This window comes from Macaca fascicularis, chromosome 13 (assembly GCF_037993035.2).
Source record: "Macaca fascicularis isolate 582-1 chromosome 13, T2T-MFA8v1.1".
NCBI lineage: Eukaryota > Metazoa > Chordata > Mammalia > Primates > Cercopithecidae > Macaca > Macaca fascicularis.
The window spans coordinates 585610-613092 of record NC_088387.1 but is presented as its reverse complement, the minus strand read 5'-3'; the positions used below and the strand labels follow the sequence as shown (position 1 = coordinate 613092).

Below are 27483 nucleotides of genomic sequence, written 5' to 3'. Positions count from 1 at the left end.
GCAAAAGAGTGAAAACAGGGAGAAATTCCTGTATGAAAATTAAGGTGCACCATAGCCCTGAATGTAAAATACCAAACTACAAAACCTGCAGAAGAAAGGGAAATTGTGGAGACCTAGGGTGAGAGCTCTTAGCCATACCATGATCCATAATCAAGGAAGAAAACAAGTAGGTAAGACTCATCAAAATTAAACTTCTAATATAAAAGACACCCCTAGGGAATTGAAGAGACACATTTTCGATAGATGGGGAGAAGATGTCTATGAACCATGCAGCCGGCAAAGGACTCGTATCCAGAATGCACAGGACTCCCATGGCTCATGACAGAGAACAAACCACCTGACTTAAAGGCGGAAGAGACCTGAACAGATGCTTTGCTGAGAAGGACTAGGGGATGGCCCGAAAGCATCTGAAATGACCTTCAGTGTGACTGGTTGCACTGAGATGTGCACCGAAGCCGCAGTGAATTTGTTCACACCCCTGCTGGAGCGCCTGACTAAGGTCTTCCGACAGCCCCAGGTGCTGGTGAGGACAGGCAGTCGGGACTCCTGTGCGATGCTGGGGTTCAGCACGGTGTAGACAGCTTGGCGATTTCTTACAAAACTGAACTCACACAAACGTGGGGCATGGTGACCCCAATCCTGGGTATTTACCCTAGAGAAACAGAATCTGATGTTTAAGAAAAACTGTGCCCAGATGTTAATAGCGCTGTGTATAGTTGCCCAAAACAGGTTACAATGTGCCACAGCCATATGTGGAATAATAAATACCCAGCAGCCCCGGGGCCTGGCTCTTGATCACAGGACACCCCAGGTGCACCTCCAAGCACGATGCCCAGGAAATCGTGATTTTGCCAGTGTTTTGCGACAACACTCGCAAAAGACAGACCCGGGGGATGGGAGGACACGGAGAGGGTGGTTGCTGAGAATGGGAGGGTATGCTTATGAGGCCCCGTGAGTGGGTTTGGGGCTGTTGGACTGTTCTGCTTGTGTGATGACGATTATGGGAATATTTGTGCCGAAATTCACAGAACTGAACACTGTCCACTTTACAGTAATTTTTAAAAAGTGGTAATATGCTCATTTTCGGTACTGTTTTTAATGGAAGATGGAGTTTGCAGATGATTTGTCAGGGCAAGCCTGTCTCAAGAGTTTGTAGACGATTCTTTAGGGGCCTGTCTCAGAGCGGTTGGGTTGGGTTGGAAAAGCCTTCTCTGTTGGGGGCAGTAGCATGGGGCATGGAAAGGATATTGCCAAGGAAACACGTGGAATCCTTTGAGGAAGCATGTGTATTTCTAACTTGCTATAAGATAGAATTGGAAATTGTAATGGCTTTGTTTTCTAGAGTCTTGGTAGAATAGGGAAGACAGTGTAATAAAAGCTAATTTTGAAATGAAGAATTTTAAAGATTTTCAACAGCAATTGCTCTAGGAAGTCACCCTGGAAATGTTTTTAAAGATGTTCAGTAGCAATAGCTCTAGGAAGAGTCACCCTGGAGTTGCTTCTTGAGCATTGGTTTCCTGGCTGTATCTTCCGACTTTCATTTTTAAGTTTTGCTGTGAGTTGGGGATGTGTGGGAATAGCCATCCCCAGGTGTTGGGTAGGAGTCGCCCTGCACGGGGGTGCATGTGCCCCGAGGCCTGAGGCACTGTTTCAACCTAGCTTGGAACATGGGGACTCTTGTCAGAGTAAGAGTACCAGCCTGGCAGGCTGGGGGAGCCCCGGGGTGGTCTGGGCACTGTCCTCCCTGCCTGCAGGATGGCAGCTGTAGGAGCTCGAAGGCTGCCTGCCTCATGGCTGTCAGCGCAGCAGCTCCTCTTGGCCCTGGAGCAATCTTTGGGTCCATGAGTCTCTGTGCCAGGACTTGCCTCCTGGGACCTCCGCCATTGTCCTGAGGGCCCTGGTGCCACTTTCCCGGTGGGACCCAAGCCTCAGGCAGCTACGACCCCAGATTCGGTTGCTTTCCCTGCCGGCTCATTGCAGCACGAGTGCTCACCTCACTCAATGTAGAGCCTCAGGTTCCTTCAAGATCCCCAGAGATGGAATCTCCCAATTTAACAAGACAGTTGGTGACAAGATTTGAGCGGCACTGATTTAACTCAGCTTCCAGAGTTTAAGTTCCCAAGACACAGTCCTGCTCCTTCCTCGGCCTCATCCTGTGTGGCTGGTGTGGATGCGGGGTTTCCAGAGGGTGGGGCTGAGGCAGGTCAGCAGCAGGGGGATGGCTCATTATTGATCGCTCAATGCCTTGAGGATAACTAGGATTAATGACCTTTATAGGGCTGTAGTTTTGGAGTATATATATGTGCGTGTGTGTGTGTGTATGTGTGTATATATGTGTGTGTGTGTGTATATATATATATTTAACCAAGGTGGACACGGTTATCACTGCATTTTTCTGACATGAAACTTGGAGAGCAGAGGGTTTAGGAAACTCCTGAAGCCACACTGTCAGCGGGACCCGGGCGGTCTGGCCTTAGACCCTGCACTGTTTGCCCCTCACCACGCTGTCAGCAGACCCGGGTGGTCTGGCCTTAGAACTCACGCTGGTCGCCCCTCCCTGCCACGTTGTGGGGATTTTTTGCTTCAGGGCAGCATTTGATAGCTTGTGAAACAAGATCAAGACTTACTATGAGTGGATATGCCATTATCTGAGATCCAGATCGTTTCCTGGACCTGGCGTTGCCGATGTCACGTAAGGGAAGGTAAAAACATTTTCATTGTGGTCACTGGGGCTCCTGAAATGGTATTTTTCCCAGTGAAAGTTTACCATAAAAATCTGTTAACTCAATACTATGTGAACAGGAAGAAATGTGTTGGGCTCTAGTTAAATGTCTCAGAGCCACAGAAGTAAATGAGGGCACCATCCGAGCACAGCCTCCTGGAGGAGGCCAAGGACGTTTGTCTGGAGGGTTTGCCATGAAGCAGGACTTGGGCAGGGCTGGTCTGCCTGGAGAGGCCTCTGCCATGATGTAGGTTAGGTGAAGTAGTTGACGGGTGGTGGCGTGAGGTCGGTGGTCCCCGAGGAAGCCCCTAGCAAGGCCGGTTTCCGTGGGATGCAAAACTGCCATTCAGTGGCTGTAATCCTGGCTTCACGGGTCTGACATACAATCCTGCACTTGGATACTTGGATCCCAGCCAGGTCAGATGGCCCTGAAAGGACATTCGGACTGTGATGGCTGCACCCATTCTCAGCATCTGTAGGGTCTCCTATGTATGTCTGTGTTTCCATTTTCTTTCAGCACAATTTCTCCCAGTGAAGTCGTGAGAAATAGAAGGAAAGGTGGAATGAAGATGTGATTGAGGAAAGTGTGGTGTGGTCTTCGACCTTATTTTGCCTTGGTTGGTGCTCAAGAACTCCACCTGACCTCAGAGCTGAGCGTTTCTGCCAGGAAGTCCTGCCTTTTATGCTACCTCGAGGCCTGTTGAGACACTCCAAGAAGCTTCGTTAACAAATTGCCTTTTCCTTTTACAGCAGTTGGATATATTTGCAGCAAAACAAAGGAATAACCCCCCAATATGGTGATGAAATGCATTTAAGTATAGATAGCATTCAATCTTGAAGGGCCTGGGATTTTAATCATCTTTGGGTCATGTAACAAGTGGTGTTGGTGATTAAAATCTCCTGACAGCTTTGTTCTGCCACGTTCCTCAGTTTTGAATGATGATCTTCCTGGTGTTGTACCTTGGGAGGGGCGTTTGTGTCAGTAGAGAGCAGAGTGGTGGTTCCCAGAGGCTGCGAAAGGACAGAGGTGAGGCCCCTGAAGGACACTGGTCTTCCTGGTTTAGGGGTTTGGGGCTCAGCCACCTTCCTGTGTCCGTGTAAATTATACCCAGGATCATTTTCACTCGCGCCACTTTAGTTGAGCATTGGAGCTTCAGGATATGTGTGCCCACGTCACCTGGGCCGTGATCCTGGAGTTGGGTGAGACTGATTCCCGGGTTTATAGAATTACTCTGGGATTATTGAAAACAGAAGCACTTGAGGCATTCATAATGCTATTTCCTGAACGTAATTTATGTTCAGTTCTTCAGAAACATTTATCTGAGGAAGCATCTATAATTTTTGTTTTCTGTCACTCAGTGCTAGAAAGAATTGTGCAACACTCAAGTGAGTGGCATTATTCCTCTCCCTCCACCATGCAAGCAAGATTAATGGTACCTCTGGCTCCCCTCAATCTTCTCGTCTGCAGGGTGCCTGGCGTGGCAGTGTGCTGCCTTCCGTCTTTTTGGGGAGAATTAGTCGTGTTTGTGTGTACTGCTCAGCTCAGCCTGGTGCGGTTGTGTGAGTGAGGAGCTTGGATGCTAGGTGACCCTCCCAGGCCTGCCTCCCACCTCCCTAGGCCTTGTTCTAAACTGACAGATAAACAGTGTGTTTTGGAAGAGGACAGCAGCAGGGCAGGAGAGAGTTTGTTCAGACTTTCTCCTCGCACTGACGTTTGAGCCTTCATCCAGCCTGGGCACTTCTACAAAGCTGCGTTTGTGTGTTGCAAACCATTCCCTCCCAGTAACCGTGCTTTCAGAGGTTTGGAAATGTGACTTAACTCATCTTCAATTTAAAGCGTACTATTAAATTTTAGTGTTAAAACTGATGTATTTTATGGCCTTTATTTGATTTCTCTTGATTTTTTTTCCCCCATATGAGACGTGGCATCTTAAGGGACACAGCCTGGTGTTGGCCGCCTTTCCTAAGGATGGAAGTGAATTCTGAAAGCCCTTTATGTAGGCAGCGAAATAATCAGGGAACCATTATTATAGCTATGTCTGTCCATGTAAAGCGAGCACGACTCATAAGCAGAAAAAAGTGCAGCCCGGGTCCAAGGTGAGCCCTAATGCTGCCTGTGCCTCACCTCCCTGCCATGAGGAACGGAAGTGCAAGCGCAGGTGGTTGAGTTAGCCTCCAAGCCCAGCCTGCGCCGCCCTCACATCCCTCTGCATCTGCAGGGGCACAGGCCGTGCTGCCATCCCTCGCTCAGTGCCAGGGCTGATGCATCAGGAACAGTGGGTACTGTCCGCCCCTTGCTCGGTGCCAGGGATGATCTGTCAGGATCCCTCGTGCTCATCTGGTCCTCAGGTCTTCATCACCAGCCTCCTGCTGGTAACGGGCTTGTTATTACCTTGGTATGGGTAATAACATACCCATACCAACGTATGTAATAACATACCCATACCAACGTATGTAATAACATACCCATACCAAGGTGTTGTGGGGCGGTGCTCAGTCCTCCGAGGGAATCGGCCCTTAGACGATTCATATTCAACAGGACCGGGAAATGGGTTCTTGTTCCATGTCCTGGATCCCAGGAAGCCCTTGCCCTGGACCCTGTAATGCCCGGGGTCTTCCTGAGAAACGCTGGTGCCACTGGAGCACAGCCCAGCCCCCTCCAGTTTCTCCGCTTTGTAACTGCACTTGTGTTTAGCAGATCTTCCAGGACTTAGATGCTGTTTGGTGTGAGCCAGGTTTTGTGTGGAAAGAGGAGAGATCCGAGCCGGCAACCAACCAGCCCAGAACCATCTTTTATTCCAGATTCTGTGTCCAAAAGCTTACCCGTGGACATTGAGGGTGATGCATTTCTGCTCGAAGACATCTGTGGACTCAGCTGGAGGGATCGAAAGGATGTGGAGCCTCTTCACTCCTGGCCTGGGCTTGGACCTGCTGTGCAGCCTCTCAGTGGCACCAGGGCCCCCTTGTGTCACAGTGGCCTCGGGTTGGTGGCACTGCCCCAGGGTGTCCCAGGCTTCATGATAGTAGGGCCTTCTTGTGCCATGGCGGCCTCGGGATGGTGGCACTGCCCCAGGGTGTCCCAGGCTCCAAGGCCAGTGTTCCGTCCAGCGAAGGGAAGTTGTACTGTAAGGTCTAGTCTCGGAAGGTGCCTGGGGTCCTATCCTTCAGAGCGGTCCTGCACTCACCACAAATCAAGCCAGGGGAGGCCCTGCCAGAATTTGCAGCTGTGTTTCAGGTCATTCCACAAGGCCTCTTTTATTTTGGGCTAGTCAGGTATATAATTCTTATTCTCTGGTTTTTTTGAGACAGGCAAAAAAAAAACAAAAAAAAAAAAAACAAAAAAAACAAAAACCTTTTTGTTGCCCAGGCAGTAGTGTGAGCACAGCTTACTACAGCCTCAACCTCCCAGGCTCAAGCGATCCTCCTGCCTCAGTCTCCTGAGTAGCCAGGACCCACAGGCACATATTCCACGTGTCCCCATGCCTGACTTATTTTTGTATTTTTTGTAGAGATGGAGTTTTGCAATGTTGCCCAGGCTAGACTCGAACTCCTGGACTTAAGCAGTCCAGCTGCCTCAGCCTCCCAAAGTACTGAGATCACAGGCATGAGCCACCGTGCCTGGCCAAGTGTGTTTGTAATTTCAAAATTAAGAGGACCCAGAGTCAGTTAATGACGTCTCTACTGGAACATGCTGCTTATAGTACATTAGGAAAAATCATCCAGAACTTGGAAAAGGGGCTGGACAGACACAGCCCTTTGAGGTTGTCCGATGAACCCCTGGGGTCTTTAACCATGTGGAGGGATGTACCATGTCAGACTCACTATTGTCGACCGGCTGAAGCCCAGGTTTCGTGAGGCTTTGTGTCAGCTTGTAGTACTTTCTCTGGCAGAGATGCGAGTGACTTCTGCTCAGTGAGAGGCTCATCTCAGGGACTTCATGGCCTGAGGGACGGCAGCCTGTTTGAGCTGATCCAGCAATCTCGCGCTACCCTTATTTTCTGAAACGCCTATGAGTGACTTCTCACACGGTCTTTGAAGCGGCTTCATGCCCGCCCTCCTTGGTAATGATCGAATGCTTTTTTTGACCCCTCGTCCCCTTTCTTTGGGGTGTTCCAGTCTCAGTTCTCATGATGTGTTCTGCTTCTGCAGGAATTTCTGAAGCTGCTGAGTGTAGAAAGCACTGAGGAGGCTGTGCTCCCACCCCTGTGAGTCTTCCAGGCATCATCCTCTCCCCTTGGCGAGGCGGCGTCCATGGCACACCGAGGAGGCTGTGCTCCTGTCCCCCGTGAACTTTCCAAGTGTCCTCGTCTCCCCTCCAGGGGGACAGGAGGAACCTTTCAAACCCTTCTTAAACTTGTTTTCATGTCTTTGTTTTAACAGTTTTCTTTGCATCGTCTCCCTTATCCAGAAGTGAGGGTGAACGCTGAGTTATTCACGGGAGTCAAGAAACCACACGCAGCCCAAAGTGACGTTTGTTTCCCTGAAATGATTTGTGTGTGTTCACCTTAAAATGCAATCAGTAAAACAGGTGTGTTTTGAGGAATGACTTTAAATTACTCAGGTGAAAATGTGACAGTTAAATTTAATCATCTGTGTGGGTGTCCACAACCCCCTTCTGTGATTGCGTGTGAGTTTGTGACTTGTGGTTATTTTTGAAGAAAGAAAATCTGTTGCTGAGGACTTCAGATGGTGTGCTGGGATTGTGTAGGGTGGACATCGGGGGCTTCAGTATGTGGCTTCCTTGAAGAGGTTCAAATTAAGGCTGAGAGTCCCTACTCCAAAATGCTCCGAAACCTGAAACATTCCGAGCTTCCTCATGACACTCGAAGGAAATGCTCTTCGGTGCACTTTGGATTTCAGGCTGGGGATGGTCAACTGGAAAGTGAAATATTGCAAGACCCTTCTGGCCCCAGGAGCTTGGATAAGGTCATGGAGGGGGCCTGTGCCGGGTGTCCCTGGAGTGTGAGGCAGCCTGGGCTCGCTGAACTGGTTTTTGTAGGAGCCACAGAAGGGAAAGAGGGTCAAAGTGGCCACGCCTGGCTCCTGAGAAGGCTGGACCAGAAGGAGGTGGGCGCAGAGGGCAGCAGTAGAGTCCCCAGCATCCGGGGCTCCTGTCCCTGGTGGAGTTGAGAGCCTCCTCTAGTTGTGGCCTCTCCCCTGTCAGCAGCCACTGAGGCCTGAAGGGAGAGGGGGCTGAGGAGAAGGAGGAAGGATAGGCCTACTTCTGGAGAGGGCCAGCATCTGCCTGTGCTAGCCTCGTGTGTTACTCCTGCATCCAGGGTGCACGGCCATGCCTCGTGGTGTAGCGGTTCCCGGGATGCACAGTGCTCTTGTCTGCAGTAACAGCTTTGTCTCCGACCCTTGGAGGCAAGTTACCTTTTTCCCCAGTGAAAAGAGGTAGAAAATCTTACACAAATGCATTTGCTCTAATGTCTATTTTCCGATAAGACATGGTCGCTTAGGCTACATCTTTGGGAGGTCAAGGCAGGAGGATCACTTGAGGCCAAGGGGTTCAAGACCAGCCTGGACAACATAGCAAGACCCCCTCTGTATAACAGAAAAGTTAGCTGAGTGTGGTGGTGCGTGCCTGTGGTGCCTGCTACTCTGGAGGCTGAGGTGGGAAGATCACTTAAGGCTACAGTGAGCTGCTATTGCTCCACTCTACTCCAATCTTGGCAACAGAGCCGAGACCCAGTCTCAGAAAGAAAAGTAAAAAAAAAAAAAAAAAAAAAAAAATCCAGAAATGTCATTTTGTTTTTAAATTATCCCAAAAGAAAAATCGTTTTTTTCTAAGAATGTAAAGGGAAACTGATACGATTCTTTCCTTGCATTGTTTTTCCTTTTCAAATATTTACAGTAGTCTGTCCACATCATCTCTCATCTCATTACAAAGCAGCAGGTGTCTTTGAGGTTAGTGGTGTTTCTCTGTGTCGCACCTTGGAGAACAGCCAGCATGAAACCTCTTACCACGATCGTGCACATCGTTTGTAGTCCCAATTAAAATCCTCTCCAGAGACACCTGTGCTGCTTATTATAGCAGAACTTTGGTTGTGCTGAAATGTGCATTCAGCTAATGGTTTTAAGCTCATATCTGAGATGATGCTGTGTAATTCCTGAAGCGTTATGGGATCAGTAATGATTGAAGATAATTCTGGCTGATGTCATTTAGAGGATATTTTTCACTTCAAGTTAAAGCTTCCTTCGTGATAGTCATTTTGGGATTCATTTAACTATGTGCTTTATTTCATAGCTCAAATTTTCATTAGTCATTTCATAGCATAGGATTTTGAAAGCAGATTTGGCAAAATCTTTCTAACAAAATGTTTGCTTATGACGTCCCAAGGAACAGCACTCAGAATTGCTGGTAACTGTGGTACATTTTAAGGCTGATGATAGAAGTCACTTGAACGGGAAGGGCTGCTTTGTGAGGCAGATGGGGTTTGAACCCCAACCCTCCTGATACACCAGTCCTGAGCCTGGCCTTCTCTCCTCTCCACTGGGAGATGAGAAGGGTGCCAGCATCCTCCTCACAGGCTGTCCTGAGAGCCCTGGACTAAGGGCTTGTTTTCCTCTTGCAGGTGGCGCAGATGTGGGGGCTGGACGATATACACACTGCAGGCTGCCAGTGTCGGGGTAATCCAGTTTTATTCATAAAGGGGGGATTTGTTTTGCTCCCCTGCAGACCAGGTGCGGTGCTGCTGTTGTAGCAGGTGTGTGGATCCTCTTGGGTGGTCCTCAGGTGGACAAGGAGTCACCGATTCGGATTCCCAGTGTTAGATGTGGGGGGACCATGGACCTCATGTGTTCAGAGGGGAGGAATAAAAAGTTTTGCTTGTAATTCCAGGACTGTCTATCCCAGGAATGCCAAACCACTGGCTTTCACCTGACGCAGTCGTAGGTGACACGGTATGGAAATGAGGACTCACGTTCCGCATACCTGAGCCCAGTACCCATCTCCCTCCAGGGCCGTGGCCAAGCCCTCCTCATTTCGTTGGGTTGCCAGCCTGGGGATCTGTAAGCCCAGTGACGTCTCCGGTCTCGGCCTCCCTCCCCGTGGGGGGACAGAAGGTGGCTTCAGGAATCTGGTGAAGAATGCCTGAATGAAGCCGAATTGTGACTGCAGTTCTGTCTAAGGGCCTCCCCGGGTGTTAGATGTCAGTAAATGACACCTGTGTGTGGATCTCATGTGATGAGAGAAACAGTGGGGGAAACCAAAGCTTGTGGAGTCTGCAGGTTCTCGACTTGGGGGTGTGTGTACCTGTGTACTTGGTGAGGGGTGTGATGTCTGGAATGAGTGTGCAGGTGTGTCACGTTTGTGCGTGTGTGGTGAGTGTATTTAGCAGGTGTGGCTGCAGTGAGCATGTTCATGTGTGTTGCATGTATTTGTCAGTGTGTGTGGAGTGTGTACGCGCATCATATTTAGTGAGTGTATTTGAGGGTGTGTATGGAGTGCATACATGCGTTTGCGTGCATAGTATTGGGTGAAGGGGTGGCATGTGTGGAGTAAACATGCACACGTGTATGCTGTGTGTGGGGTTTCTACGTGGTCCTCCCCTGAGCCTGCTCCTGGGCCCTGCTGTCCTGGCAGCTTTACAGTTTGGTGCCTGTTTGATTCCGGAAGATTCTGGAACCAAATTCTGAAGCTGTGATCACAAACTTGCAGCCCTGGAGGACGCTGGCCCGTGGAGCCGGCACGAGGGTCTCTGTGCTGGCCTCTCCCTGGGCTCTGTCCACAGAAGAGCATGTCCGATGATTGAGCTGTGCGGGTCTGTGGCTCCCCAGCCTCGAATCAGCCCTCGGTTCTGTCCCACCTCTGTTTTTCTTGCTGAGGGGCTCCGGGAAGTGGTGCCTGGGATGGCGTTTTCACCCTGGGGTTGCTTTGCCAGCTGCCCAGGTGCTGGCTGCCTGAGACCTGCTGCCGTCCTGGGTGGACGGGGCTGGCGCGGGGACATCCCTGAGCACCCGCGGGAAGGCAGGTTTAGGAAGTGCCAGAGGTGAGTGGCTTCCTCCCACACTTGATTTTCTGGAAAGTTCTGGGTCTCATATTTTTCCCTAAGGGAAGTTAGAAACTGAGTTTCTCTTTAGGGGAACGTCTTCGCAGCGTCTGCTGTTTGAATGTTCTCCAAGTGTGGAATACTCGGGGCCGTATGTGTTTGGGAACATCCGTGTCCTGAGCGAATTCAGTAGGGAATGGAGAGAGGCCTCCTGTCAGCTTGGCCTCTGTTTCCAGCTTGTTGAGGGTTGGCGGCTGCTGGTATCCCAGGGAGAGTTAAACACCGGGCGGTGTGGGATGGGAACGTTTGCTCTGACAAGGTCAGTGGGAAAGCATCTAAACAAACGTTGCTGTTCTCCGGGCTCCTCGGGGTCGAGCTTGTTTTGTGGGGTTGAGGGAAAGCTACCTTTCTTCCTCTTCCTCACCATTTGAAAGGTGTCCAGGACACGTTCCTCTGGAGAGGTGATGCGCGTGAGTGGGGGTCAGGTCATAAGCTCCGAGGTTATTTGGGACCTGTCAACTGATTTCCTGAACACACAGGTTCCTGATTAGCTAAAACATTTCAACACGACGTGATAGCTGGTGGTTGTTTAAAGACTATCACAATTTTCCAGTTACTCTTTAAATGCCTGTTGAATAAGGGAAGATTCACATATTTTTCTTTTCCTGTCTGCATACTTGATATTTTGTTTTTTGTTTTTTATGTGGGTGTGCAGCTAACAGGAATTAGAAGCAGTCTCAGCCCTGGGGAGACTTCAGGACCGCCTCAGTCAGTGCTGAAGGGAGGCAGGGATTTGGGGGCCTACCTCCTCCATAGGACGGACACCAAGGGCCAGAGGTCAGCAATCTCAGTGAGGTCACAAAGACGGGCACACCCAGCACCCTGGCCCATGTGCCTCTCCTTCACCTTTGTCTCTGCTCAAAGCTGCTCTCCTGGGTCATCACGGGTGATCTTTAGGCACGTGCTTGGTTCTTTCAGAAGTGGCATCTGGCTGTGGTCAGTGTGGGCCCTCAGGACTTCCATGTTTTTGGCTCACATCAATATTGGGCAGTGGTGTATGTTTGTTTTGGAGGAGTAGATCCGGTGGATTTTGGCTTTGCCAACTCATTTAATACCTGTTCTCCTAGGCGCGGGGACCCTCTCGTAAGCCGCATGTTCTCCTGGGTTCTGGGACCCTATCTTAAGCTGTGTGTTCTCCTAGGCGCTGGGACACTCTCATAACCTGTGTGTTCTCCTAGGCGCTGGGACCCTATCGTAAACTGCATGTGAGGGATCTCGGAGGTGCTCCTTATGAGGATCCGATGCCTGACCTGTGGTGGAACAGTTGCAATTCAAAACCACCCCCCAGAAAAATTGTCTTCCATGAAACCCATCCCTGGTGCCAAAAAGGCTAGGCGACAGCTGGCCTAACAGGTGCTAAGATGTCAGTAGATTTTTGGACTTGGGCCTCAGTTGAAGAGGGTTAGATTTTGAAAGGTGGGCTTTGAAGGGCTTCTAAAGGGCAGGTTTTCATCTCCAGTGGGGCCTGGCCAGAACTGGGTAGAACTGACCCAGAAGCTGACAACTAGTCAGGCTGGCTCACTGCCTGTGTCCTGTGTGTGCAGCCTTGCTGTTTATTCAATTGTCTGGTGTTGTGGATTCCATCCACAGCCTCAGAGTAGTGGAAACCATTACTTCAAGGCTGACCTTATTTAACTTTATCAAAAAGACATGAAAATCATTTAGTATAAATCTTCCAGATACCTGTATCCTTTCTTTTCCCAGAGGCTTTTTAAGTATTGCAACTTAAAAATCTTAAAAAATAACTTAAAAGGAAAACCTCTAAGTACATTTTTGGTGAGCACCCTTGACAGCTTTAATATGTGAAGTAAATTCCCTTGACTTTTGTATTCCTAGAAACTCGTTCATGTTTGCAGAAGACTTTGTATTTTGTCAACAGTGGCCACTGTTCAGTGACCATCATACCTGCCGTGTCTCATTTAGAAAGTTGGATGTGGATGTATTCACTTTTCAGACACACAAACACATGGGCTGTTTGTTTTTGGTTTTGATTTTTTTGGGTTTCCCCCCCCCCAGCTGAATTCAAGAAAGGGAAACAAGCAGAGTAAGTCCCCGAAAGTGTCTAAGTGGCTGGGTGGGGAATCCTACTATGGTATTGGATTGTGTTCTGCCAGACATCGCTCCTCGAAAAGCTGACCCTGAAAGGGCTGGCATTGCCCTCACCCTGGGACATTCGTCTGTCTCACCAGAAAATGAAGAATCTGCCAGAGTAGTGTGAGTAAAATTCAGTCAGAACTCAATTAACTAAGAGGCTTTGTCTCAAAGGCCAAAACATGAGGACACATTTTTAATTTTTAAGGAGCGCTTTATCGTGAGTCAGTTCTGACTTGTACTGCATTAGGAAACCTCTGAACTTCCACAGTCAGGCCCAGAACTCTGAGGGAAAGTGGTTGTGCCCTTCCCACTGATTTTTGTCACTAGCTTTATTCATTTCCTTAAAACCCTTTTTGTATGAGTTCTATTATAGTTTGAAAAAAAATTCACTTAGGTAGAACTGGAAGCGTTTCCGCAGTATTAATACTCATGACCCGTTCTGGGTCTCGGTATATGTGTACTCTATAAATGTACATGTGTGTATGTGGTGTACGCATACTACGTGTATTTCCACTGTGCATGTATTTACAATGTATAGGTATGTACACTACATTTGTGTCCTACATACGTGCATGCTGTAGGCATGCATGTACACGTGTATGTGTATCTATGGTCACTATGGTTATATGCGCACTTGGACACCTATCTGTTCTGCATGTGTACATACATGCATGTATTTAATGCCATATACATGCCTGTGTACGTACATCATGTGGGTATGTGCACATTTCTGCAGAGTATATATACATATGTGCACACAAGCATGCATGTACACTATGCACACTGAATAAACTTCTGGATATGTACACACTAATACATATGCTGCATATGTATGTACACTATTGCATACGTGTATACGCTTTATACGTTAGTGTACTGATGTACATTGTATACATGTGCATATGTGTACACTGCACATGTGTATGCATGCTGTAGTGCACCTACGTACATTTGGATAAGAGTGTATGCTATACGCACGTGTATACATATAGCAAATAGCATACCTATGTACGTACGGATGTGCATGTGTATGCCATATGCATGTACATACAGGTATAGTATACCTGTGTACACTGCATATAGGTGTACGTGCTATGCATGCGCATACGTGTTAGCTTATGTACATTTGCTATATGGATGTGTGTATGCTCTATGCTTTTACACACGTAGTGAACTTGTTTGTACACTATATTTGGATGTGTGTACACTCTATGCATGTACACCACATGGATCTGGATGTGTGTGCACTCTGTACGCATGTAGTGCACTTATGTACACTCTACATATTCGGATGTGTGTACGCTCTATGCAGGTACACGTGTTACAGTGTACCATATACGTACACTATGTGGATGTAAATGTGTGTGTGCTCTATGGCACCAGGAATAGGGCTCCCGCAGGGATCCAAGAACACACCATCTCGCTGGCACCGGAGAGTGTAGGATGAAAACAGTTGTTTGTTGCAACCTAGTTGAAATTTGACAGGTTGCTATATCCTTTGCAACGATTTATGAACAGTCACTTCATTGATGTGTGTGTTCCTGAAATCATAAACAGCTCTGTGAGGTGTGTCTCATCCCCAGACGAGAAAGGGAACCGAAACAACAATGACTCGGTCACTTAAGTGAGGTAGAACTAATATAGCAGCTGTCTAGCTTTCTGTATTATAACTTTGTCAGCAGCTCAATGAGAAATCGGCACTCATCAGGAAATGTGTCCACTTTCTACTGTTCTTTATTCGTGGCGTATTTACTGCCTCGTGTTATTCCTCACGATGTAGCAAAATCTCTCCTAGAGTTGTGAATATAAACAGTTCATGACAAATGTAGTATCTTCTTTGTTAACATTGAAAACGATATGTAAGTTCATCTTCAGATACTGTTTGGAAGGATGAGAAAGAAGATGTTTAGGACAAAAGAATAGAGAGCTTTCAAGTAAACAGGGAAAATAAGGACTTTGTGCAAAATATTTCCAAATTTGGAATTTGAGAATATTAAATCTCACATCTAAGATCATGGGTAGTTTTTTTGGGGGGTTTTAAAATTAGTACTTGGTTTTCCATGTCTTTGGGAATTTCAGTCCTGATGGAGGATTGCAAGAATAATCTGATTTTTCAGAACAGAAGGACAGTCTGTCTCAAAGGTAAATTCCAGGTTGTACCATAGAGAAACAGAAATTGCTGTCAACTTTCTGTAAGGTTCTTCAGTTCTTTCCTCTTCTGTGGTTAAAAAACCATCTCTGGGTTTAGTCTCAGCCAAGTTCCTCTTATTAGGTTGCGTTACATTTCGCACAGCTGTTGAGTGTCTTCATCATTCGTAGTTAACTTGTCAAAAGCAAAACTTTGTACTAGTTAGATCTGAGCACCTTGAAGGCAGGGCTTTGTTTTATATTTTTAATAAGCAGCAGGGTGATGGCAGGACTGGGGCCCTTCATCCCATCATGCGTTCCTCAGAGCTTTCAGAGTTCTCACTGCGTGCCGAGTGTGGTGTTGGCTGTGTAGCATTTAAATAGGAATATGAGGCTCTGTGACTTGGGACGCTCTTACTACCTTCATAGAGAGCTTGGTGACAGTTTAGCATGACAGCTTGCACACCTGTTGTGTATACTTTATTACGGCCCCACAGAAAGGGTATTGATTTAAACGTGACTAATTTCTCTAGTTTATTTTTGCCTTTATTCCTAGTTACAGTCCCGATACTTTTTCTTCCTTTAAAATCTTGTTAATCGCTGGTGAATTAGTGATAAACTATATTTATGTGTTCTCTAAATCTAGCGATTTAATTGGAGGTCATTTTTCTTGCACCATGTGTCAGTGCTGTGTCAGGATGGTTCAGTTTTACATTGTCAAAGGATTAACTAGAGCAGGATGCAGTCTTACTGGAACTTGCTCATTTATGAAATATAGGCACTTTATTTTTCGTTATACTCGAGGTGTGCTCAAATGTAAACATTTTGAGCCGTGTTAGAAGGATATACAAGATTGTAATGAAGAAATCAACAACTTGATCAAGTACCAGCTAATGAACTTTGTTTGAAGTATATGGAACATGGACCTTGGCAATCAGTTTTCATCTTGACCTTTTATTTTTTTACTAGAATCTTGGTCTGTCGCCCAGGCTGGAAGTGTGGAGCACAGTAGTACGATGTCCGTTCACTGCAACCTCTACTTCCCAGGTTCAAGTGATTCTTATGCCTCAGCCTCCCTAGTAGCTGGGGTTACAGGGTGTGTGCCACCATGTCTGGATAATTTATTTTTAGTAGAGATGGGGTTTTGTCATGTTGACCAAGCTGGTCTGCAACTCCTGACCTCAAGTGATCCACCCACCTCAGCTTCCCAAAGTGATAGGATTACAGGTCTGAGCCACCATCCCTGGCCTGATCTTCTGTTCTAATATTGGTTATTCAGTCTCAATGATAGCGCCTGGTTGTATTAACTTGTTGTAGAAAGCACAATTGCAATGAATTTGGTTGTGTATGTACGTGCTGACTTAGCGTTCATGGCAGCACTGTGAGGTGGGCATTGTTCCTGAAGGAAGGATGGATGGGCAAGTCGGGGCTTAGATACGGGACTTGTGGGCAGTCACTGTTTTCCCATGGCTGAGATCAGGCCTGTCGCCTGTACCCTGAAGTCTTTTTTTTTTTTTTTGAGACGGAGTCTCGCTGTGTCGCCCAGGCTGGAGTGCAGTGGCCGGATCTCAGTTCACTGCAAGCTCCGCCTCCCGGGTTTACGCCATTCTCCTGCCTCAGTCTCCCGAGTAGCTGGGACTACAGGCGCCCGCCAACTCACCCGGCTAGTTTTTTGTATTTTTTAGTAGAGACGGGGTTTCACCTGTGTTAGCCAGGATGGTCTCGATCTCCTGACCTCGTGATCCACCCGTCTCGGCCTCCCAAAGTGCTGGGATTACAGGCTTGAGCCACCGCGCCCGGCTCCCCGAACTCTTAACACACGAACGAGCAACGGTCAAGAGTCGGTGCTCGAGTGTGATGTGGCCTGTGGTGTGTGCCTCTCAGCCTTGCTTTGGCTCGGGGTAGCAGGGCAACAGCTCGGTCCCTTATGCGGCCGTCTGGGAGTCCCAGGAGAACCCACTGATAACCGTTTATAAATGCCGGGCATCGAACGTTCTCCTTGGTACCAGCACATCTGGAATCGGACAGTGCAGTTAGATTCTCGGCCAGCAAACCTGTACAGGAGTGTGTGAACTCTGCGTTTGCTTCTCCCGGACAAAGGTGAATTCCCGGTCACTAGTGGATGACAACAGGTGTGGCCTCAGGAGCAGCACGGAGACAGGCACCCGGGTGCAGGAAGAGCACCTGCAAGAGGGGGTGGGGAACGTGACAGACGCACGTGCGAGTTTAGCTGTTACCGTGGCAGGTGGGGGGTGGGTGAGACCAGATTTTCTCATTGTTGCCCCTTTCTGAAAAGGGCCCTGAATTGACTTCTCTGTGGCTCCTCGCGCCTCCTTGTCAGGTTGGAGGAGACTGCTCCCCTGGCTCAGGCCCTGCTTGCGGCGAGACGGAAGCTGCTGTTGCTTGCCCTGCCCTCCCTGTGACGTCGTCTGTGCTGTTGTCCGGGAACAGTTCTGCCGAGCAAGCTTGCACTCTGCTCCCTTCTGCTCTTGAATTTCATGTCTGGAAGGCTTGTGTTCTTTCCTGATTTTTGATAATGCTGAGCTATGTTTTCGCAAGGATCACACGTGCCCATACAGGGAGAAGCTCCTTTGCAACTTTAGCATCTTGACGCTCTCAAGCAGAGCTTGCTATCGAAGTTGACAGCCTCCTGTGTTTTTGTTTTGGCAGAAACTGAATTTCAGTCCTAGGACAGCTTCAGCACACTTGATCCTAGCTCTTCTCTCTCACTGCTCCCCTCGTGTGTGGCAGAAATCATATGCCCTGAAGTTTACCAGTCCCTTCATTTGAAAATCAGTTAATGTATGCTATCCTCATGAGAATTTTACTTTTTATTAAAGCAATCGCAAAGACTGGGTTTTGTGAAACCAGTGTTTTATGTGTATATTACTTGCACTCACAATGAGCTTTGTCTTCTAAATATTTCATGTTTCAGATTAGCCCTGGAATCATGCCCTGGAGTAGTTTTACTTTTCCGCTTTTATTTTTGGCTAAGGTAAAGTTGAGAACATTGTGATATTAGGTGTAGTGAGCCCTTTTAGTTTCTTCTATGTCTGTTTTCCTTTAAGCCAGAACCAGCAGACGGATACCAGTTTGTGAGCACCTGGCATCTCCCAGGCCTTTCCTGGGTCTTCCCTCAGCTGTCTCGTGGACAGAGCAGTCACTCGTGGAACGTGAACCTGAGAATTTGTGCGTGGAATTAAGTAAATGTCATAGCTCTCTTCTGTGACGAACGGAATCACATTTAGCCCAGTAAATTGTAACAGCAGGTTTTGCACATGCAAAGCATTGAACACCAGGACAGGTAACCAGGCTACGACCCTTCTGGTCCTGCACAAGACCTCCGGTATCACAGCACATTTAACAAATTGGCTGCATTGAGTGTTTGAAAACGTTGTGTATGTACCATGTCCGTGATTTTCGAGGGCCTGGAAAAACACCTCTGTGGTTATAGCAATCTTGATCGTTGGGAGCTTAAGGTTAGTACTGGGGCAGACTGTGTTTTAAAGAATCAAGGTCTCTCGAGTATGTTTCGGTTTTCCCATGAAGAAGAAAGATGTTAGCTGTTCTTTCCTGGACTGTGGCTATCAGAGTGCCCCACCATGGTCACTCACACGTTTACTTCATTTTCATTTAACCGGGCTGGGCTTGGGCCAGAGTACTTCGGTTGTCAAATGTCATATGAGGCTGAGGAACTGTCTTCTGCTTCATCGTTGGCATATGGAAATACTGTTTTTCAAGGCATACTCTACTCTCTCATTTGTGTTTATATAAAATAATGGAATGGTTATTTTAACTGTGCAGTTTCCTATGCTTGCTTATTTAATTGCGGAAAGATAATGGTTTTATTTTGCTAAAATCTGTGCTAGGAATTGTGCAAAATCTTTGTGAAATGCCCATTTTACTAGCTTAAGTTATAGATCTTTGTATAGAAAAGAAAAAGCCTATTGCTACAAGGAGCATTGTCTTTACCGATGCAAAAAGCTTTAGGCTTATTGGCCGTGTAGTCAGTAAAATGCATTAGAATGTGGCGAACATTGAGAAAAGCATTGAAGTTTTAAAATCTCCTCTGCAGTTTTCTTCAACTCCCTCGCAAGACACTTAATTTGAATAAAAGACAGAATAAAGTGTTCCCATTGAGGAAAGGGGCAAGAGGACTGTTGAGAATGTGTTCTGAACCTGAGCAGTCCTGCCACGCTCATCTGTGATGTGGTGGTGTCCATGGTGTCACTTTTACAGAACTTTAAGAATGCTGCTTCTGTGAATAAAATACATTTATTCTTAGCATTTCAGTTTTGAGTTTTGAGAAGTGTGTAAAAAGTGTTAATGGTTTCTTTCCCTTACAGAATTTGCTTGTTCTTTTTTTTTTTTTTTTTAAATGCCTACAAGACTGTGAAGCACATTAGTCACTTAAAAAGAAAACAAAACAAAAAAGGGCCGGGCGTGATGGCTCACGTCTGTAATCCCAGCCCTTTGGGAGGCCGAGGCGGGTGGATTGCTTGAGCCTGGGAGCTTGAGGAACCGGCCTGGGCAACCTGGTGAAATCCCGTGTCTACTGAAAACACACAAATTAGTTGGGCGTGATGACTGCACACCTGTAGTCCTGGCTACTCCAGAGGCTGAAGAGAATCGCTTGAGCCTGGGAGGTGGACCTTGCAGTGAGTGGAGATCACGCCCTTACTGTCAAGCCTTGTTGACAGAGTTTGGACCCTGGCTGATAAACAGCAACGTTCATAACGTATGGGTGAACTGCCCGGCTGCTCTGTCTAGAGTAGAATAAATCCAATTACGTTTTTGTCTTTTATTAGCATTGAAATTTTCTTAATCATCCCTTTGTTTTCATTACATTGTAGCAATATATTGCTGCTTAGAGTCTGGAACAAGTAGGCTTCTCTGGATCAGGTTCTGACTGGATTGCTAAAACTTAGAATGATTTTTCCCCTCTTTGGATGTGAGTTATAGAACTTTGCCTTTTGGGGTGATGTGTTGCATTTGATAGCGGACACAGGAACGCCCAAAGAATTCACTTACGGGGCTAAAATGTACGTACTTTGTAGTGTTTCCCTCCTAGAATGAAAACGGTACCTCATTTGTGGGTCGATGATGCTATTTGCTGAAAACATTTTAAATTTTATTTATTTTAATTTTTTGAGACAGAGTCTTGCTCTGTCGCCCAGGCTGGAGTGCAGTGGCACGATCTCGGCTCACAGCAAACTCCACCTCCCAGCTTCACGCCATTCTCCTGCCTCAGCCTCCCGAGAACGTAGGAATACAGGTGCCCGCTACCATGCCTGGCTAATTTTTTTATTTTTGGTAGAGAAGGGGGTTTCACCGTGTTAGCCAGAATGGTCTCGATCTCCTGACCTTGTGATCCACCTGCCTTGTCCTCCCAAAGTGCTGGGATTGCAAGCGTGAGCCGCCGCACCCGGCTGAAAACATGTTTCTTTACTGCCTCAGTCCTCAGTTGGGTAGTCTGTTCTTTGTAAGACATTCAGGGAGCGGGGACATCTTGAGTCTTGAAAGGCGCTCTCTGTGAGATGGGAATCTTCCGGCTGCTTATTTAGGGAATCCTGCCGGTTGTCATTTACTGTAGAGCGCAGTTTCCTGGCTGCCCTGGTCTTTGAGGGGAGGGAGACTGAGGGGTCATTTTCCCACCTGGACCAATGTGTTTATTAAACCTGGCTTGTGTATCATTTGGATCTTTTTATGAAGGAAAAGCCACATCTGTGACTTTAAGATGAGTGGAAGTCATGTTTTTATATATATATATATATATATATATATATATATTCTGGCTACTATGGAGAAGTTTTGTCCTTGTGACCTGTGAATACAGTCACAGGAGGGCAGAATGTTCACGGTGTGGGTGCTTACAGTGTACATGCAGAGTCACATTCTTCACTAGTATAACGTTAAAAAGTGACAAATAAGAGAAAAATATTTTGCTCATTACAACGTCGGTAAGAAGCTGGCAGCACTCTTGTTTTTGGAGGGGTGTGAAGGGAATATTGAGAAAGTGTCATCAACATTAGACTCGCCCACTCTGCAAATCCTGTGCCAGCTGGAGTGAGGACCCCGTGATGGAAAGATGCACCCCTCTGCCCGGAAGGAGTTGAATCTTTGTAGCGCTCAGGACGCATGGTTCATCTCTATATAAAGGCAGAGTGTGAAGCGCCGTGGAGGCTGAGAGAAGCGATGTGGTTAGCAAGTATGAGTGAGACGTTTGGGGCTTGTTAGCACCTGGCGTGTGTGCAGCAAGCTTTGCTATCTGCACATGTGTGATTCTTAGAACACTGGCGTCTGGAACCGTGGGGGCTGTCGAGGGCCCCAGCTCCCGGCGGGCTGAGGAGTTCCCTGTTACCACCAGGATAACCGTGATTTTGAAGGCTGTCACTCAATCTCAAGTCCTGGAAGGGGCTCCTTTCAGAGAGGAAAACACCCCTAGAGCCTCGGGCAGAATTCAGTGATTTTTCTTAAAATGTTGCTTAGATTTCGCAAACATGAAACCAAGAACATATTTCAGAATGCTTATGGTTCTTCTGTAACCATGGAAACAAAGTAATTTGCAGTCGATGGACAGTTTGCGGAAGCTGAACTGCCTACATCGTGAGCACGGCGCTCTCCCTACCGCCCTGGGCCTTGCTCCGGTTTGCTGGGGAGGCTTTGCAGGGCCTCTTGGCTGGGATACCTCTGTCATGTCCCATGTTGCTACCCCTGGTCACAGCCATACTGCTGGGCACCTGCGCCGTGAGGTCACTGAGTGGACACGGAGCCGCGGGGCAGCAGTTGGTCAGGAGGTGGCATCCACATGGTCCGAAACAGGTTTCTGTTCATTAAGAATGATCATTGCAATAGAAACAGAGTGAAAGAAAACTCTACTGACCTGAGAATGCGTCCGCTGAGTTGCATAGGGAAGTGCAGTGAGGAAGGTGAGGGCTGAAATGAGGGAGGGAGAGGAAAGGAGAGAAGGGAAGCAAAAGGGGGAGGGCGGATGGGAGTGAACAGGGAGATGGAGGAGGAAGAAGAGAGAGGGCGGTGGGCAGGAGCCTGGGAAATGTGTCCCAGAGCCGGTTCCTGACCGTCGTGGGTGCGTCAGAGCTGATCTTCCAGGAGAGGTGGCCTGGGAGGGTTGACCCTTAGGAAGTGAGGGCCAGGGGGAGCTGATTTTTTGGCCCTCAGCGGGGCTGTTGTTGACCTGAGATACAGTCGATAGTTTTCCTGAAGAGATCGTCTGCACAGCCACCGTTTGCTGCCAGGTTGGAGACAGAAGTGCTCCTCCCCATGGATTCTTTCTAGTTTGTGGATTTTTCCCAGTTTACCTGAGCAGCCTGTCAGTGGAAATGTCGGGGATTACTAACATGTCTCCATCCTACAGAGCAGTCGACCAGCTTCCGATCCTGTAATTGTTGGGGGCACCATTCCGGTCTTGTCAGTGCCGGCCCAGCGTGGAAGCCGCAGCCCGAGGCGCTGGGAAACCTGCGGGGCTCTCACTGCCAGGGTTCTGATGGGAATCGAGCGCTGGAAGAAAGATGTCCTTAGGGCAGAGCCTGGCGAGGAGGGGGTGCTGCTGTTGCAGCAGTACATGGAATTTCAAATGACAAATGAAACAAGCTTTTAATTATGACCAGAGCCCTATGCTCTGCGTTTCTTCAAATGGAAATGTTGTGCTGAAATGAAATTGCTGTTAATCGGTTGCCTCATGCAAGACGCAAGACGGAGGGCTGGGAGCAAAGTAGAACGTGGACTTATCTACAAAGCTTCCTCCTCCCAGACTATCATCAGTTGGATGGTGCTACACAGGAATATGTGAGAATTCGTGTGAGAAAGGTGATGGGTGCAGACCTGTGTGACCGGCAGGTGTGGGGGAGGTTTGAGAGAAGCTTTTGGCTGAAGTGATGTCAGATGCAGGTGCTGAAGTGTGATGTCTGTCTGGATGGAAGAGCACACACGCCTCTGGGCTGCGGGAAACAGATAAAGGAGGAGGTGGACAGACGTGAGTCGTGTCTTAGGAATGGTAGCAATTCAGGCAGACCCAGGATCAGGCTCCCACGGGGGAGGAGTGGATATCAGGACCCAGGGAGCGTGGGACGGGGGTCATGCCCAGGCCTCTGCGGGTCTTGCTCTTGTGTCAGCAGGGCCCTGTGCTTGCCCTCCTTAAAACTCCTGATCCATAAAACGGGCATGACAAAATCCACCTTGTGACACTGAAGCTTAAATGAGATGAGGTACATGGTGTCTTCCTTCCCTTCCTGACACATCCTAGACTCACAGCTATGGTAGCAGCGACAGGCTGGATGGAATGCTGGAGCCGCTTTGCGCCTGGTGAAGCCACATGGATTTGTGCAGTGCTGGCGACTGTCTCTGAAAGCCTTTGGTCATGGCAGTGGCAGCCTGGAGTGGCTCTTGGCATACTTGAGTCTGTGGAGTGCAAGGTTGACTGGAGCTCCGAGGCCATTGATACTATCCAGGGGTGAGCTGATGAGGCCCTAAAACATGGGGGGAAGGCCGAGAGGACTTGGCTGCCAGAAGCATTGTAGATTTCTGGCTTCGAGAACTGGCTGACTTATGGACATAGGAAGGTAAACCCAGATGGCTCCAAAATTGTAAGTCCAGAAGAAAGGTGGGAGGGTACAATTGCTGACTAGGTCATGGTTGCCCTGTCCCTTTGTTTCTGGCCATCGTTTCTCCTCCCTCCCCCTGCCTTTGTGGGCTGGAGGGCCTGAGCCTGCACAGCGGTCTATTTCATGATGACAATGGCCGATTATTACCCTGCAGTAAGAAGTCTCTCCATTTTATTTGGCAGCAGTAGTTAAATAAATTTAAGGAGTGATGGTGTAGTAGTATTTGTTTTGTTTGTGCTTTTTTTTTTTTTTTTAGTGTCATTTAACTGAATGTTATTTCCAATTTCACTGATCACTTTGAGAGGCCAAAACATGCTTTGATTTGTTATTTTGTGTTTGAGCTAGTTTATTGCCTCACAGGAATGCCAAGTATTCTGTTGTCACACATCAGTAAGTATCTCAAATTGTGTTACTATAATACTTAGCTGAATTACCTCCCTTATTTTGGCTTTTAAAAATCTAAAATCTGTGTGAAACACAGGATGGTGCATCTCCACTGAGGATTGTTGAGAAGTGTGACTTTTGCTGGCATGCTTGAGAATCAGTGACATTATTTTATAGAAACACTTTGTAACTGACAGCAAAGCTAGAAGCTCCTGTAAAGGGCAGAGTAGGCAACGTGTTATGCTTTGAGGGCCACAGAAGTCTCTGCATATATTTCTTTTGTGAAAACTTCAACGTGTAAAAATCCCTGGCCAAGGCTCGGTCGGGGATCATGGTTTGCAGACCCTTAACAGCAGCTTAGCTGAAAGCTGGTCTCCCATGCGGTGAGCAGGAGCCTACCTCATTGCTTCAGCCAGGAAGATGCTGCCCTGATGCTGGAATTTACTTCAAAGAAACTTGAAAGCTCTGGCACCGCTGCTCATTTCCATACTGTTGCAGGCTATCTAAAATACGGAGGATGCCGTGGCGTTTTGATTTTGTTACTCCTCTTGAACGGCTCTGAGATGGCTCATCGCGAGTTAGACATTTGCAGAAATGATCAAGCAGAGCTGCAGTCATCTTGCAGATAAAGTGAAGTTTTTTTCTGAAAACTCGTTACAGGCTTAAATTTCTGATCCCATTCCATCCACTGATCTTGTATGATTGGTTTCTTTTTGTACCCATTTGGGTCTATGAAGCGTCTCCCCACCGTGGTAGAAATTTAGCTCTGATTTTGTGCATGAGTCGGTATCCTCACTCCTCATCTGCGAGGCGAAAGTGCTGCAGGTCCTGTGTGGTTTCCATCCCCTCCCTGCACGCGGATGGATTGGGAGGTATTTGTGGTGTGTGAACTTGCTACCCCCAGAGCCTTCTGCTTCATTCCCTGGACCGCTTTCCTCCCTCCTCCCTCCTGACTCACTCCCCTGGACCACACTTCTCCCTCCTGGTTCACTCCTTGGGCCGAACTCCACCCTCCTCCCTCCTGGTTCACTGCCCTGGGCCCCCACGCCTCCCTCCTTGTTCACTCCCCTGAGCCCCCACGCCTCCCTCATAGTTCACTCCCCAGGGCCCCCACTCCTCCCTACTCTCCTGGGCCACATTCCTCCCTCCTGGTTCACTCCCCTGGGTCCCCAATCCTCCCTCTTGGGGGCTTGGTAGTTTCTGATGTGCTTGTGCCAGCACGATAAGGCTGAGTGGCAGCTCCAGGGCTGCGGCTGCTCACGCAGCTGTGGCATGAGTGCAGAGAACTGCGGGGATGCAGCTGCCCTTGCTGTGATGCTTCGAGTGTCATAGTCGATATGGGAAACTGGGTGGGACGTGGATGTCCCAGGAAGGGACAGGAGCCTCCCCTCAGCCTCTGTCAAACAGTTCTCAGCCAGGCGTGGTGGCTCACGCCTGTAATCCCAGCACTTTGGGAGGCCGGGGCGGGCAGATCCCCTGAGGTCAGGAGTTGGAGACCAGCTTGGCCAATGTGGTAATTTTTGACGCATTAAGGATTAAGGAAAATGACTCACACTAGTTTGCCTTGCTTTTTAATTGATAATTGGTGTACCCCAGTAGTCTGAACTTGTTAAGCAACCATTCTTACCGAAAGACTAATCTTTAAAAGTCTCTTCCTCTGGACACGTCTTTGGCTGCTGTAATCAAATGCAATGTAATCAGCACTGGTTAATGGCTTTCCTTGCTTGGCTAACAATTGCTCCTCAAAAACTTTGATTTCTTGTTATTTCCATTTATAATTATGTTTTAAGCCTTCTAAATTTTCTAGCTTTCCTGCGAGTTGGGAATAACTGTGATGGGTGCTTAGTTTGGGATGTTGACGTACACTCTATGCCCAGCTACTATGCCATTGTGTGAACACTGATTTCTCACTTTCTCATGAACACTGATTTCACCTAGTTTGGTAAATTCTATTAATTTTAAGGAAGGGGGTGGAATGCAACTGCTGTTAGGAGGCTTTTCTAAGGATCGAGGAAATGTTGCCATGATTATTACCATTACAGAAGGAACATAAAAATGCGTGCTGCCTTCAGTCATGATGAATATGTAAGTCCGCATCTGTGACTGCAGAAAACGGCAGCCCCAAATCCTAAAATCGTGTGGATGCACCAAGCCCATCTGCAGGGCACTGTGGAGCAGCCTGCATTAGCCGAAGTTAGCCCACAAGCCCTGAGGGATGGTGTCTGAGTTATGATAAGGCTCTGACTTGGGATTAAACAGGCCTCCAAATAGTGTGATATTCTAAACAAAAACATGATACTGCCCAGGGAGCCCAGTGGGCACCTGTAGGCAGTGTAGGTGAGAAAAGGTTCCAAAGAAGATTCCTGCAGCTCAGCTAGGAGGATTCTGTAAGGCAGTAGACACATCAATGTTCACATAGGAGTGTTGAGCTATATTCATTCCTTTTAAGCAGCCAGGCTTGTGTGTGTTTTTAGGGGCACTCACATGGCGCCCTTTCCACCCTCACTGCTGGTTGTGCCTGTTTGATGTTGCGGACTTCTGTGTTAAGTGTGTCCACTCTCCAAATGTATCTCTGTCTCTAGAATATTTTAGAGTAAACCATTTATTGTTTAAACGCTTGTTTTTAGTGAGGAAGAAATCTTTAAAATGGGCCATACAGACCCTGCTATAAATGTTGAACAATGGCACGTGTAATGTTTAACACGTAGTGTTTAAAGTAGAAGACAGTTTAATTTAGAAATCCTGTTGGAATGCCAACTTAAATTACGACCATCTGTACACATATGGAAAAGAATGAGAGTGAAGGTACAGAATTGGAATTTTGTCTATTTTGTAGAGATTCTGTAACGTATCAGGTACAAGTCTCACTTCATGATTTAAATGCATGAAGCTGAAATTAGAAAACTTGACAAAAACATGCCTTTGAATAGTGAGCCTTTATCCTCCTTGAAATAGTGACTCATTCACTAAAACGTCCACCTGCAACTTTGTCAAATACATTTGTTGCATTAGTCCTCAAGTGAGCTCAGTTTTCCAGACAGGCAGATTATTACTGTTTAAGGTTTGTCCTGATGATGTTGGTGAACAGGGAAAATCCTTTGACGTGGATCCTCTGTGTGTGTTACACATCAGACGCGGCCTGCCCAACCCTCTGCCTGTAACTGGGAACCTTGACTGTCAGGATCATTGTAGAGAACCTTGAGGAAAGCAAAACAAGCCTCTGGAGTAGCAAAAGATGTAGCTGATTTCATGCAATAAAACTTACACATTTTTCTTTAAAATGCTTCCTTCGGAACGTCAGCTTGCTGACTATCTTAGAATCGCTGTAGTCCGCTGACAGCAGTCGTGGGAACAGGTGCATGGCCTGGCTGATGCAGGAGGGTCTCAGAGTGGAGCCACACTCCTGACACTGAAGGAGGGGCTGGAGCCATCACGCTCGTGACTCGTGCAGATGGCCTTGGCTGACCTCCAGAAGAGAAAA

At 47.7% G+C, this 27483-nt stretch overlaps 1 protein-coding gene and 1 long non-coding RNA gene across 12 annotated transcripts in view; both read left to right on the top strand.

Annotated features, from left to right (window-relative positions):
- LOC135966743 (disco-interacting protein 2 homolog C-like) overlaps positions 1–27483 on the top strand; it is a 208699-nt gene that overhangs the window by 19477 nt on the left and 161739 nt on the right. The window lies entirely within an intron of this gene.
- Positions 5525–9394, top strand: LOC135966742 (uncharacterized). Of its 2 annotated transcripts, XR_012421842.1 has the most exons (5): positions 5525–5705; positions 6613–6783; positions 6872–6927; positions 7103–7250; positions 9301–9394. It is a non-coding gene; the product is annotated as an uncharacterized lncRNA (long non-coding RNA). The 2 variants fall into 2 exon arrangements; XR_010580275.2 differs by lacking the exon at positions 9301–9394 and having other exon boundaries at positions 7103–8459.